This window comes from Phoca vitulina, unplaced genomic scaffold (genome assembly GCF_004348235.1).
Source record: "Phoca vitulina isolate PV1807 unplaced genomic scaffold, GSC_HSeal_1.0 scaffold15, whole genome shotgun sequence".
Taxonomy (NCBI): Eukaryota; Metazoa; Chordata; class Mammalia; order Carnivora; family Phocidae; genus Phoca; species Phoca vitulina.
In genome coordinates, this window is record NW_022589718.1 from 3486344 (window position 1) to 3498858 (window position 12515).

Consider the following 12515-nt stretch of genomic DNA (forward strand, 5'->3'; position numbering starts at 1 on the left):
AGAGAGAGTGAGAGTGCACAAGCAGGGGGGAATGGCAGGCAGAGGGAGAGGGAGAAGAAGGCTCCCTGCTGAGCAAGGAACTGCATGTGGGGCTCGATCCCAGGACCCCGGGATCATGACCTGAGCCGAAGGCAGTCACTTAACTAACTGAGCCACCCAGGCTCCCCTCAAAATTCACATTTTGAATCCCCAATGCCCAATGTGATTATAGGAGATAGGGCTTTGGGGGAAGTGATTAAAGTTAAATGAGGTTGTAGGGCATGGCTTTGATCTGATAGGATTCATGTTCTTATAAGAAGAGACACCAACAAGCTCTCTCTCTTCATTTTGTGAGGACACAGCAAGAAGATGGCTATTTGCAAGTCAGGAAGAGAGCCCTCACCATAACTCAACCCTGCCAGAACTTGACCTGGGACTCCAGCCTCCAGAACTGTGAGAAAGTAAATTTCTGATTTTTTTAAGCCACTCAATCTATGGTATTTTGTTACAGCAGCCCAAGCTGACTAATACAAACATACTATATTTTAGAATAGTTCCCTAAAACTCGAACGCCTCACTAACTCTTCATCAGCATCAGTGACCTTGACAGTGATCAGATATAAATGAAGGGTTAGCAATGAGGGGAGGGGGCTTCCAGAGCAATGGAAGAAAGTTTTATTAATCACATATACCCTACCATCCAGAGGTAATTTTAGGCAGTGTTAGGGAGCCCTGGAAACTTGGTGAGGATGTTTGACAAAATAAATTGGGAAAGGTGAAGGTAGTTTTGTGTAGTGTTGCTTGTGTGTAGAGGTCCTTACAAAGATGTGATGTTTAGGGGACATTCCTAATCTTTAAATGTGAAGTCAGGAAAGGAAGTCATTCCCTCCTACAAACATATCCAGAAGATTAAGTCATGGTAAATGGGCCAAAGGTTTAAGCCAGTGATACAATTCATTCATCCACTCATCCACTCTTCAACAAATTGTTATGGAGCCCTAGTGTGTTTCAGGCCCTGTGCTCTTGTTAGGTCAGGACGTTGTTCTTGGATTCTCCAACTTCCATTATCATTACATATTGAACAGCAAATACTCTTTTCATTGATCTTGGTTTTTAAAATGTCCTATTGCTCAGGCTTCTTTGATAAACATTTGTTTATGAACTCCCCCCCCCCACCCCCAACTTCTCAAAATCTTCAGTATCAGAGTGAGGAGTCCAGCAGAATTTTCCTAGCCTAGTTTTGGAGAAGCTTTACATTTACTTCATAACCTCAAGAAATACGTTTCTAACCTGCCAAGATGGAGAATCCCAGCTGGGCCTTTCTAAGCAACTGATTATTAGCTTCATTAAAACTTCCACTTATGAATCTGCAACATTTATGCCTTATGCTCATAGACTGGGTCATTGCACCATGCCTATTACAAGGGCAGAAGGACCATATTTCCTTACAGAAATGCTGCTCTCAATGGAGCCAGGAGGGAGGAACTATGAAAGGAACACCAGTTCATAGAAACTGTAGACCACAGAAGCCCAGCAGTGCCTTGCAAGTTGGGGAAAAAAATTGAAGACCACTCCTAATCATGCCAGTAACATTGCTATAAATATATTGGCGTATCTGTTCTTTTCTAGCCCTTCAATGTCTTGAGTTATAGAGACTGTTTTAAGGAGCTTGTGTTGATTTCAAAGCTTTCCTCTGAAAGCTTAAGACCTTCTTAACAGTTCTTTAACAGCTAAAAAGCAGAGTTGGATTCTGAAACTCCATCGCTCAGACATTTTGTAAAACCAATGCTAAGAAGATTTAAGCTGAAAAGTTGGCGCCATCATTCTTTCCTTCCTCATCTGCCACCCTGCTGGATCCTCCAGCCCCCTCAGGCATCCATGCTGCATGCTTAGAAATGGGACTGGTTGTAGTGAATTTGCTGATTTTAGAGTCCGTTGCTGAAGTTCCTTGGGAATAACCCCCAACCCAATTCCTCAGAAACATCAGTAACATGCTCCATATGACTGTTTCAGTCGGCCCTCACAGACACCTTTTAGCCTAAAATCTTTAAAAAATCAGATATTTGCTCTTCTTTTTTTTTTTCCCTCCAGGCAATCTAGGCAAAGAGGTGGCATTTTATTTACTCCATTTGGTTAGATTTTCATGTCTTCTTTTCTCTAAATGGCTCAATGATCAGTATAAGTTGCCTATAAGAGGAAGAAGAGAATTTTAAGAATATTTATCATGAGGTCTAAGATTGAAAATTAAAAAGGAAAGCAGGAATCGTAAGGAAGGGAAGAGGGGAGAGAAAGAGGCATGAGGGGATGAGAAGAAATACACTGGAATTTAGAGATAAGAGGGAAACTGGAGGCAAACTGGATCCCAAGACCATCTCTTCATAGTTAGCCCATCTGTCTTGCACCGTGGGACAAAAGCCAGGCCCTCTGCCCTGGTCTCTGTGGGAATCAGCAATAATTGGTCATTTCCTACTCTTCATACAAGTGAAAGGACCTTGTTTAAAATAGGCCTTGATTGTTTTATGATCCTAAAATAAAGTCAAAAGAAAAAAGTGTCTGCTTCCCTTAATAAACTAGGTGGTAAAACAGAAGCATTCCTCATTGAAGAGGAAGGAGATTTATTTTGGTGGGGGGTGGTGGCTAAGGGGAACCTGATGGAATCTTATTGGCTGCCTTTTAAGAGCTGTCAGAGCCTTTCAGGATAGAGGATAAAAGGCTCAGAGCTCTACCAGCAAACTGATGAGGGTCTTGGTGGGGAGAAACCAAGGGAAGCTGGTGTTCTGGAAGTTGTTACAGAGGAAACCAGCACCTGTCTTCTGGAGAGTAGCCCAGAAGGGGAAATTGAAACAGCCAAGCAGATAGGAGTCCGAGGGAAGGAGAGATGTGCCTGGCTCTTGAAGTCTGGCTGTGGTCTCGTTAGGAGACGTTGGGGAGGGAGGAACAGCCAGGAGAAGATCAGGAGGCCGGAAGGAGCATGTTCACAGGGACCGGGGTACATCAGGATGAGGGTGGAAGAGCCTAGACCGGTAGGATGGAGCCAGGTGTCACCTAACTTCAGAAGCCAGAGGGGAGGCCAGGAACTTTAAGCCTATGTTTCTCAAACCCCAGGTAACTCAGATGTGTGAAGCATCTTCCTGGAAACTCAGTGTTACACAAATACTTAGGGCAAATCATTTTTTTTTTTTAAAGATTTTATGTATTTATTTGAGAGAGAGAGAGAGTGCAAGAGAGCATGAGCAGGGGAGGGGGTAGAGGGAGAGGGAGAAGCAGACTCCATGCTGAACAGGACTCGATCCCAGGACCCTGGGATCATGACCTGAGCTGAAGGCAGCCACTTAACCGACTGAGCCACCCAGGCACCCTTGGGGCAAATCATTCTTTAACTCATGTACTAAAACAAACATGATATAGGGCGCCTGGGTGGCTCAGTTGGTTAAGTGACTGCCTTCGGCTCAGGTCATGATCCTGGAGTCCCTGGATCGAGTCCCGCATCGGGCTCCCTGCTCGGCAGGGAGTCTGCTTCTCCCTCTGACCCTCCCCCCTCTCATGTGCTCTCTCTCATTCTCTCTCAAATAAATAAATAAAAAATCTTTAAAAAAAAAAACAAAAAAAACAAACATGATATATTTTGGAGTAGAACACAAAATTGGCATGACTTTAATAACAAAATATGCATACTTAAAAATTTTTTTGCCTTGTAGCAGATTACCTGGATGATACCTTCATACCCAGGGTCTTCTCTTCTACATGCTGTACATTGACGGGGCAGTTTGAGAATTTTCTTAGGCAAGAGGAAGTGAAACGCCATTGCCCAAAGCTGTGCCCTGTGCCTGGAGCATATTTTCTGCCCCTCTGAGCATCTTCTGGTCCCACTCCAAGAGCTGATCTGACATCCTGTACTAGTGGAGCAAAGTGGTTATGCATCACATTCATAGTGGCCCATGCCAAGACATCACTGCTTAATATCAAGTGGCAGGACATTTCTGTAATCCTTTGTAGGTTGGTTTGCCATCATTCTGCGAACAGCCTTAGAAATAATTATTCTTATTCTGATTTACAAAAGAGAAAATGATGTGTGGCAGGTATTGTGAACATGTCCAACGGGTCCTTTCAAGAAGACTTCTATGTTAGGACACGGGTTCTGGCAGGCAGGGTGTCCAACAGTTGTATTCACATGTGCGGACCTGTATTCTGGAAGGGGGCTTCATGCCACATGTGATCAGCCAGCCGCACGGAAGGCATGCTGACCTTCTTAATTCAGTTCTCCAACTTCTGTCAATTGGCGCACTGCTGGACAATATTTAATGACAGCTTTTAGCTCCACATTTCTTATGAAGAATTTAACTGAAGCAAAACAGAATTCAGGTAGGCAATTTCATCTTACAAATCTCTGTCTGTCTCTGTCTTTCTCTTTCCTTCAGGTTATTTACAACTCCGGCTCACTAATAAATACAGTCATGACTCGAACCACCAGAATCACCTGCTTTTATTTAGCAGGGCATTTTATTTTTTATTTTTAAAAAGATTTTATTTATTTATTTGACAGATAGAGACATAGCGAGAGAGGGAATAGAGGCCGGGGGAGTGGGAGAGGGAGAAGCAGGCTTCCCGCTGAGCAGGGAGCCCGACGCGGGGCTCGATCCCAGGACCCCAGGACCATGACCTGAGCCGAAGGCAGATGCTTAACGACTGAGCCACCCAGGTGCCCTAGCAGGGCATTTTAAATAATAAAATATTCCTTAGTGTCTTCAAACCTCATGAAGCCCTGTCTCTTTTAATACCAACTTTCTGAAGACTCATTAGTAATTAATGAAATCATTAAAAATGGTTCATGATGACTGATACCTTCCTGGCAACCACAATCCCCTCTCGTACTTAGTGGAAACATCACTGGCTCTACAGGTTTGATTTGGGGGGTGGAGTGGGCGGGTGGAGGGAGAAGGAATTAGATTACATAAAGTTTCACAACAGCCATCAGCTGGAAGAGAAAGCTGTGAGTATGCTCCTCCAAGTTTCTCTACTTAGGGAGCTGTGCTGGGAGAAGTTTTCTGAAAAACCTTTCCTTCATCCAATGCTGGCTTGAAGAAATCCTGCTAATATCATGTTTTCACTGAAATGGTACTGTGTGGCTCAACTCAATTAGCAAAGATGTAGTGTTGAAAGTCACCCTCTTTTTTTTTTTTTTTCCTCATGTTTTCACACATTTCCTTCTTTCTTGGTATTGCCTAGATTTATTCTCCTCTTCTCCCTTTTAGGAACAGAATTTGGCGTAAATAAATGATAACTGAGAAAATGGTATAAACAGAAGCGTAACGCAGGGCTTCTCCAGCCTCCCACGGAAGGTCAGGGTGATTAGCAAGTGGTTATCCGCAAGAAAGATGGTGGTTCCAGTGGCCGCTATTTCATGTGTGTTTTAATAACGAAACCCATTCTTGCCTTAATGACTCAAAGTGGAACATGAACCCCCCTAAAGCCTCGCAGACTGCTCAGGCACTGAAACCGTTATGTCCAAATGGACTGCTCTGTCAGGGTCCTGGCCACAGACTGGAATTCGGTACATTTCATACCCCAGTGTATTTAAATTATATGAAGCTGATATTTAATACAAATGCAAGTGCCAGTGGAATCTGTATATTTAATATGCATTCTCTAACTCTCAGAATTAAGCAGTTGATCTATGGGACACAGAGGGATCATACTTCTCTCAAAGAGAATATTTTATGACCAGGCAGTTTAAAAGACACTGACATAAACAACTGTTTGCAGCTCTCTCTCTCTCTCTCTCTCTCTCATCTTCAAAAGGCAAATAGTACATATAAGGACAAGCTGTTTTAGACCAAGCATTTTAGAAAATCACTTGAAGTGTTTTCCTTTTCCTTTAAGGACAACTGAACTTTTGACAGATGCTCAAGAGAGTTCTTATAATTTAGTTTATTTCTCTTATTTATTTATTTTTTTCACGGAGGACAGAGGGATAGTGTGAGGGAACAAAGCTGAAGCCCACTTTCTCTTGGATGTGGAAATCTTACTGCTTAAATCATAAAGGTGTTATTTATGGTTTTTACACCATGACGGAACATGCCAGATTTTCTGGGGCAGTGTCAATTTTAAATGAATTGCTAAGTTTAATTTCACCACTGCTTCTTTGTAAGAAATTTCATCTAGACAAGTGAATAAAATAGAAAACAAATATTTTGCCACATCCCCTGTCCTAGTTTTTTATTTTTAATATACGGTCACTCTCCTTTGAGCTATACTGATATTTGGAAAGCCATTATGGAAATGACTTAATTTTTGGAGGTAGATGTCTCACAAATAAAATGTGCATCCCACATCTCATTTCCTTCTGATGCTTGAGGGAGAAGGAAGGCATTGATGAAGAGCTGCCTCATTTTCTAGAGAGAACAGAGGCCCTGAGCACTGGGAGGGACTTCCTAGCTGCAGTAGTCACAGTGTCAGTCTGGAATTTTTGCCTCCTGGACTCCAGGCTGGGCCCCTTCCCCACCCTGCCCCCGCTGGATGAGGGCTGCCTGCGCCATGATGATTCCACGAGGCGTAGTACCATGCACACTTTTTGTTTTGAACTGGGTTTTTATTAGTCAGCCCACTCACTGAGTGCTAGGTGCTGTCTGTGGAGTTATAAAGATATACATGATGCTGTCTCTGTCCTCACGGAGCTTGCAATATATTTAGGGAAGCCAGGCATGTGCACATGAAGCAGCTGCTCACTGGACAAGGCAGGGGGATCAGGCTATTTGCTTCGGAGGATGCAGATGGTGATAAGGGTTGTTGTGGTTCCAGGCCTTGGGGGAGGAACTGGAACTACAGCCTGGGCTCAAAGATGTGCAGGTCCCAGAACAGTGAAGGGTTAGTTTCTAACTAATCTGAAACTTGCCATTCTAAGAGCTTTCCTTAAAAGACCCCTTTTAAATTCTTTTTTTTTCTTCTTAAAAAAAAATCGTCAACCAAATAATGTCCTTTGCTTATGGTGAAAAAAATACATTAAGGGAAATTCAGGCCAAAACTTGTGCTTTATGAATTTTTGTTGAACAAGGAAAAGCATTTAGGCTGTCCCCACCCCTTGAGTTCTTTCTCCTCTCTCCCCTTGCTCTGGCTGATGACACACGTCTAAATCTTAATTGAAGCCGGTCAGAATAAGCAAAAGTGAGGGTTCAACAGAATGGTGAGCTCTGGAATGCCTGCCTGTCTCTCTGGACCTCCCAGCGAGAACTGTGAGGAATTCCAGACTTCCACTGACTCTAAGAACAGCTCTTCTGAGACTCTGAAGAGGCTGCAAAGGGAAATTGTCTTCCAGCTTGGGGGTTTAGGTGGACTTTGAGGGAAAAATGATGGACAAAGTCCGGTGAAGGTGCATAATATGTCCCCCCAAATAATCTAAAATGACCTTCACATGCCCTCCAGGGTGGCCCCAGGAAAAAACATCACTATATTCCTTCAGCCCTTACGTTGCTCTGCTTTCCAGAGCCTGACACAGGCAGAAACCCCACTGTTATATTTCTCTCTGCCCTCAGGAACATTCACCAGTTGGGGGAAAAATAAGGCCAGAAAATTGTTGCTATGGGCTCTGTTTTGTGGAAGTTAAAATGCTGGAGCAAGAATCTGCTTGCTTGATAGCTCCATCTCTCTCTCTCTCTCTCTCTGTCACCCCCCCCCCCCTCCCCGAGCGCCCCCCCTCCCCCCCCCCCCCCCCCACTTTTTCTACTCTCCCCTCCACTGGACTCCCAGTCCTGCCCCCACCCCGGGCCCGAGGAGGAGAGCCTTACAGGTTGTCAATGAAACATGGAATTATTTCCTTTGATGGCTTAGATAATAGTAGGAGCCAAAGCAATGAGTGAGGTCTGCTGAAACCAATGCAGTCCTGCCCGGGACCGGAGAGCCAATCGCAGGAGCAGGGGGCGGGGCGTCGGCGCCAGCAGATAATTGCTAAGTGCATCGCTAGCACAGTTGGGCCGAGCTGCCGAAAGGTCTGGTCGCAGAGACAGGAACGCGTAATCCTCAGCGTGCTCCATCCTGACAGCATCCTTCCACGGCTCGGCAGGGCAGCGAGCCTCTGGCCGCCAGCCCCTCTGCTCCGCGGAAAAGGTACTCCTGCCTGCGTCGCGGGGGGTGCTGCTCCGGCTCTGGCATTCTCAGTGGCTGGCGGTTTAGCATATGTAGACGGATTGCAGAAAGAAAAGTTTAGGGGAGGAAACGTGACAAAGGTGGGAAATCACCGTCTTTTGTTGGGATAAAAACAAGCTGACAATTTAGAAAACTTCTTCGCTGTCTAGAACTGGCTTTGTTTACTACTCTCTCAATTAGCTGCACTGAGGTCTGTGGAAATAGGTCTGGTCTGGGGCTAGGGTGACCGCACGGTTGGGGTGTAAATTCAGGTTTGTTGGGTGAAGGGAATTACACCCCTGGATGTGCTGCTTCGTGGCAAACCCATTACTGGGAGGCTGATGCTGAGAAATATGATTGGTTGGTTGGGTTTTCTGCCATAGGGTCTGCCCCCTTTCCATTACCTTGACCTGCCTTCCCCCAACTACGTGACCTTCAACTTGAGTCCTTTCTCAAACTTCTGTCTCCTTCCTCCCTCCTACCCTTTGCCCACTCTGTCTCAGTTCATTTTTTGGGGGGGGGGAGTGGGAAAAGAAATTTCCTGGGGTGTGGGCGGCTGTCCTGTTTGACCTGATGGGCATCTGTGTGACACACAACTTCAGAAACCAACGAAACAGTTCCCGGAGGGAAAAAAGATTACTTAATTGATGAGCTCCTGAAAACTGGAAGACTTTTCAGGGGTGGTGTGTCCTGAAATAAAGGGGATGGAGCTAAACTGTATCCCCTGTGAAGGTTACACCCTTATCAGAGAAGGGCTGTCCAGGGCAGAGCATGCCAATGGCTCTAAGAGGTGGAGGCTGGTGGGAGGGGCAGACTCCTAGGGGCTGCCCCTGTGTAGGTGTGCAGGTACGTCTATGCCCCAGAGGGTGCTGGAGCCACCATCTACACTGTTTCTGATCACTGCTCTTCAAGCCAAAAAGCTTGCCATGGTCAGCGGCTGGTTCAGCCTCGAAACACCCTTGCGCATTCTAAATTGTGGGATCACAAGGGCCTCACTTGCTCTGAGACCCACTTTTGGGTCTGGGGAAAACTCCTTTCCCAGAACTTCTGCAGACAGGAGTTAGGCCTCCTAGGAAGCAAGGTCCCCATGGAGAGAAAGGTGATGTGCTTGGTCTTGAACTTCCCGCCTGCTTTGGGGCAGGCAGCTCCTACTTGAATGCCCCACAGCACTTTACCAGGTGTGTCCTCTGACCTGCTGGATGCTCTGAAGCTGTCAGTCCAGGACCGATCTTACAAGTCCCTGGGGCTTTGGTGAGGTCAGGTGAATTGCCTCACCCTGATTTCTTTCCTAGTTCTGAAGCTGGGGAGTTCGATTCCCAGTCCTGGCAAAAAGTGAACATCCTGGGAGAGATCCTCCAGCAACCCCTTGTCCCTATGACACCCTTCCTGCTGAGGTGCGGATGACAGTCACCCTTCTCTGGCTCCACAAATCACTCTCAGCTTTTAATTCTTTTCTTTAACTGCCACAACAGGTTCTCCACCTCCTTTACGCAGCTATTTTGGGTGGGAGTCATTATTGTCGAAGCTCTACTCACAATGGTTAAAAAACCAGCTGCCTGACTTTTTTTTTTTTTTTTTTTTTGGTCAGGATACAGTCAGCTTTCTCTTCTGCACATGTTGTCTGACAGTAAACAAAACAAACTTACAGCCCTGCAAATTATGCCTTTGTGTTTGGGAGTCTGGAGTGGACACTGAGCTTTTGTCTGCTGTTGGGGCATATTTGGCCACACACCTTCTCCCCTGTGTTCTCTCTAGGGCACATGACCCCCAGAGAGCCCAGGAGAGGTGGCACCCAGCAGGTGGGGGTAGTTTGAGTGGGGGCACTTTGGTTTTCAAGAAGGCAGTAATAAAACTAGAAAATGCTTTTGAGTTTCAGGGGTGCCTCAAACCAAAAACCAGTAGCGAAAATTGAGGGTCCTTTCAATTGATGCTGATCTGCTAGATTTCTATCATGATAGAGGACGTTCAAAGTAAGGCTTTTAAACCAGCTCCTGAATGGTGACTCATGCTGGAGAGAAAAAAGGCAGGGTGGGGGGAGGGAGCAGAGGGAGCGTTGGAAAGTGCCAGTGGGACACACTGGAGCGCTTGCCTTGTCTTCTTCTCCCTCCTCCTCATTCCTCTTCCTTGTAGTTCCCCATTTGGAACAAAGACCGTTAAAATAACAACTCTAGACTAAAAAAAGCATAATAGGAGCTGGAGAATAATTGGTGAAATGCAAAACACCATCATTGCAACTTCACCTTGGATGGGGCACGAAATCCAGGATCCAGCCCCACCGCTGTGATCTACTTTGGAGAATTCAATCTCTGGTGTTAGGCTGATTGGTTCCTTGTGAAGCATGGTGCCTGTTTGTGTGTGAAGGGACTGATTGGTGCTCGGAAAATTAAATTTGTTACTCGTCATTTCATCAAACATGGTAGCCTTTGCCAGAACCCTGGGCAAGCACCATCCATAGATCAAGCATTTTCTCCTCTCCCCAGTTGGGCAACTAGGCTTTCTCTCTTTTAACTACTGTGCTGAGCAGGGATTGCCTCTTTCTGCTTTCACAAGCCCTGGGTGACTTACCTGGCAAGTAAAAGTCCCTTCCTTACTTTTCTGTTTTCTTTCCTGTTGTCTCTTTTCATCATAAACACATCAGTAATCTCTTTGCCAACCTACTTTGATCTCATCATTTTGTGCCAATTTTGCTGTTAAAGAAAACTGTCCCCTGAAAAGAGGATTGAAAACATATGAAAATTTAACAGAGAAGAGTCTTTTAGTCCTTCTATTTTAAAATTTAATTTTGTGGTTTTGGGGAAATCAAATAAGCACGTTTATTGTGTTAGGTGTTTTCGTTGAGTGCTGTTGAGATGTCTTCTTTTTTCTCTTGGGTGGAGGCGTGAACTCCCCAGTTATTCTGGGGGTGTGTGTCTGGCGGTTTGAAGTAGTCTGGAGTATCCCCTGAAAGGTGAAGAGATTGGAGCATGATGCTTCTCTTTATTCATCACAGGGTGAAGGCTGTTTTGAAATCTAGGCTCTGAAATGTACTCACCTCCCACGGTTATTTTTCCCCTTCATTCTTAGGAAAATTTCATAGCCCAAATTGTTAGTAAATAGTTCACCTGACTCACTTTTCCTTACACACACACATGTCGCCTTCCTCCCTCCCCGCTCGGGAGCTATTGCATGCTGAACGATCTTACTTAATCTGATACATGCCTTTCTTTCTTCCTTCTCTTCTGATTCTTCCTTCCTGTCACTTAAGGTCACCCTAGAGGTTGAGATTTAATTTTGGACACCCTGCTCACCTCACTTCTAGAACAGTTAACCGAGGGGAGTCAAAAATTCTGGGATGCACCTGGAGTTGCCCTGCGGGAGCAGTGAAACAATCCTTCACCACGTTCTGTTCCACGCAGACCTCCCCAGAGCACATGTGGTGGTGCAGCTACCCCTCATGAGGCAGGCAGGGCAGACGGTTCTGAGCACAGGCCTGTTAGATTCGCTGGGACTCCATCACGTAGAACCCTTGCTGCCCCGCTGTCCTGACACCCACCCACCCTCAGCTCCCATGCAAAGGACTGACCTTGGACGCATTAGCCAGCAGTGAAATGTGCCTGTCATTCTCCCAGTTCCTTTGTTCTTTGTTCCCTTCTTACCCCTAAATCTCTCTCTCTCTCCAGAGTTAGGAAGGATCAGATCTACTTATTCTTACTAGGGTGTAAATGGTTAAGAGTGTTGCCACTGACAGAAGTGTTTGTGTTCTTAATGGAAATCCAAGCTGTTCATAGTGGAATTGCAGACATCTGCCTTGGGATTCAGAAGATGGAGTTTGGGTGGGGAGTGTCTGGGCAGTCGTGGACCTTTGCTTTTCAGTGAAGGCTGGTCGTGCTCTCACCCCGTCAAGGACATGCTGCAGCCACGTGGGGGAATGTGCCGGCAGTATTTGGTGTCTAGCACCCGGAGCCTGATCCCTCAGACTTGACCTTGGCACTGTACTTATTTTGCCTATTCTGACCTCAGTTTCTTCATATATACAGCCAGGGGCTTGGACTGTGTTCTCATCGATCCCCTTTCTGCTCTGCCCTTCTCTCTGGATGTTGCCCCTGGAGTCCTAGATCCAGCTGGGGATGTTAGAGCTCCAGAAGGACTTGGAGCTTGCGGAGCGTGCTCCAGTGTGGGCCACAGTGCTCAGGGATGCTTTCGGAGCTGGAATCCATGAAGGCAGGTCGGAGGGATGGTGGTTGTTATGCCACAGGAAAAACAGGCTGAGGGTGATGTAATAACTGATTTTGGTTTAGGAGGGGATGTTACATGGAGGATGGCGACCAGCTGTTCTCCATCTCCAGTAGGATTGAACGAGAGAAAATAGACAGAAATTGCAGCAGATGGACTTAGATTAGGTATGAGGAAGAATTTTCCATCAGCAAGAGTTGTTAAAA

General features: G+C 45.8%; 1 protein-coding gene across 2 annotated transcripts in view; it reads left to right on the forward strand.

Annotated features, from left to right (window-relative positions):
• Positions 1–7923: 7923 nt before the first annotated feature.
• ZMAT4 (zinc finger matrin-type 4) overlaps positions 7924–12515 on the forward strand; it is a 353920-nt gene continuing 349328 nt past the window's right edge. For both annotated transcript variants that reach the window (XM_032413353.1, XM_032413355.1), the window contains exon 1: positions 7924–8079. The gene's annotated coding sequence lies outside the window, so the exon portion shown is untranslated. The remainder of the gene's footprint in view (positions 8080–12515) is intronic.